Source organism: Triticum dicoccoides, chromosome 7B (genome assembly GCF_002162155.2).
Source record: "Triticum dicoccoides isolate Atlit2015 ecotype Zavitan chromosome 7B, WEW_v2.0, whole genome shotgun sequence".
Classification (NCBI taxonomy): domain Eukaryota; kingdom Viridiplantae; phylum Streptophyta; class Magnoliopsida; order Poales; family Poaceae; genus Triticum; species Triticum dicoccoides.
Window position 1 is genome coordinate 728,861,219 of NC_041393.1, and position 2,544 is coordinate 728,863,762.

General features: G+C 49.6%; 1 pseudogene; it reads right to left on the bottom strand.

Annotated features, from left to right (window-relative positions):
* Nucleotides 1-251: 251 nt before the first annotated feature.
* On the bottom strand, nt 252-880 carry LOC119336485 (annotated as a pseudogene).
* Nucleotides 881-2,544: the final 1,664 nt, after the last annotated feature.

Consider the following 2,544-nt stretch of genomic DNA (forward strand, 5'->3'; position numbering starts at 1 on the left):
GCAGGAACCACGGATCAACCAAACTATTAACCATTAATTACATACAGATACAGGAGTACAGGATGAACAGAAACCATGAACCATTACATATGTATACTACCGAGAATGAGAAGGACACTACCGACAGACAAGAGAGAGCATGCATGAACCTTCAACCATTAGATACATGTAGTAGATACAGGACGCAACTCGGCAACACGTACTAGATGCATGCATGCAGCGTACTAGCTACTCCTCGGCGGCGGCCTTGTTTAACTTGTGGAGGACTTGAACTTGCCGGCCTTGTGGGCGGTCTTGTTGTTCTTGGGGAGCAGCACGGGGTTGATGTAGGGTACGACGCCGCCCTGGGCGATGGTGACGCCGGCGAGCAGCCTGCTGAAGTCGCTGTCGTTGCGGATGGCGAGAAGCAGGTGGCGAGGGGTGATGAGCTTCTTCTTGTTGGCCTTGGCGGCGTTGCCGGCCATCTCCAGGACCTGCAGGCATGCATGCGATGCGATGCGATTCAAGAGGCGACCCACCAGAAAGGAAAGGAAGTCGGCAGCCGTGGCGTGGAAGTGGAACACGAGGAGAAAGAAGAAGGGAGATGGTCGAGGAGGAAGGGAGGGGAAAGGAATAATAGGATGGGTTGTGACCTCGGCGATGAGGTACTCGAGGACGGCGGCGAGGAAGACGGGGGCCAGCGCCGCGACGCGAGACGCATAGCGGCCCTGCCGGAGGTACCGCCCGACGCGGCTGATCGGGAACTTGATCCCGGCCTTGAGGGGCCACGACGTGCCTATGTTCCCAGCGCGATTCGTATTCTCCTCTTTACTTCTTCTTCTTCTTGTTCTTCTTGTTGTTTTTTCAGGTCGGCCGGCGACGGGGAACGAACTGCAGACATCGTCGTGTTATTTTGGCGCTGGATCGGAACTGCTTCGGTTGGTGGATTGGATTTGGATGGGCGTCGAGGGCGCGGGTTTCCTTTTTTTTTTTTTTTGATATGTGGGGCGCGATCCGTGGGAGGGTCAAATCCTCCAATCACAACGCTCGTGCGTGCGTGCGTGTGTCCAGCTACGTACCATGCATGCAGGATCTAGATGGATGCGCTAACTTTCTCTTCTCTTTTCTCTTCTTCTTTTCCTCGATCGTTTTTGGCTGAGGGAGACGAAATTCGAAATTTGGGGAACCGGCCGGGAGAATTATTTCGCTTCTTCGATCGGAACGTGTGTGCGTTAGCTGAGGCATGCACGCACGCATATATGCATGCGTTGACATGATGCACTCGATCATATCAGCTACTCCTCCTTGTTCGACTAGTACAAACCACGTGTTTGTGTTTGGCCGCTCTATCTTCTTCTTCTTCCTGTTTGTTCTGCAGCTGTTCAAACCTTATTTCTTCTTCTTTTCGGTGAAATCGGCCTATCATACGGAGTGGTGGCATCAACATGGTCATAAATTAATGAGGACAAGGGATAGTTCATCATCTACACATAGTCCTGTGCGGAAAATTTTGTGGGGTCTTCAGGTTCCAGCAAAAGTTAAAATACATTGTTGAAGAACACTCCATGGGACTTTACCGACTATTAAACAATGAACTGCACACATGCATATTTTATCAATGACACACATGCATGAAAGGTTCAAGTTGCTAACCGCGATCGAGAAGGAAAAAATAAATGAGGAACCTCAAGTGTGGCTCCAACACTTCATATCATGTTTGTTTCACCCTCTTAGGGCATTTCATCAAACACCTTGTGTGCATAAGAGGAACCAAAAGCAAACCTACACCCCCTTGTGAAGCTTGTGAAGAGAAGTGGCACCAAATGGCTAAGTGAGCGTGCTGAACTGGTATATATAGGGGAGGAGCTTTAGTCGCGACTAAAGGCCTTTGCGCACCTTTAGTCGCGGTTGGCCTGGCCAACCGCGACTAAAGCCCCTCACGTGCACCAGCTGGCCACCGAGCGCCCTGGGCCCAGGCCTTTGGTCGCGGTTCGTCTGCCGAACCGCGACTAAAGACTTCATTAGTCGCGGTTTCTACAGTTTCGCGACTAATGGGGCTGGACGGAAGCCTCTTTTTCTACCAGTGTGTTCTATCTAACCGACACATCCCAATGTCTGATACTTGTCCGATCTACAAAATTGATTGTGAGGATAGTAAACATGCTTTTGTCCGATCTGTAAAATTGATTGTGAGGATATTAAACATGCTTGTTTTGGATGTCTGCGGGTTAGAGAGGTGTGGGAAAACCTGGGCATGCTGCAGGATATTACCAAGGTGTCTCCACTGGACAGATCGGGGTCAATCGTATTACAGGAACTTCTTCATGGGGAAGCGATTCAGTCTCCTGGTCAGACAACTTTGTCAATATGATGCTTCCTATGTTCATAAGGAGCGGAGTAGTTTTTTTGAGACAACGCTCCCGTCCTAGTAGCCAGTTAATCCGTACGTGTCTTGCTTCTTGGAACCAAGTTGCCTATGCTGCTTCTGCTTCCATCGTTCAATCAAGCGTGGATGTGATACTAGTAAAATTTCATACAGAAAAAGAAAACAACTTTAATTTTTGG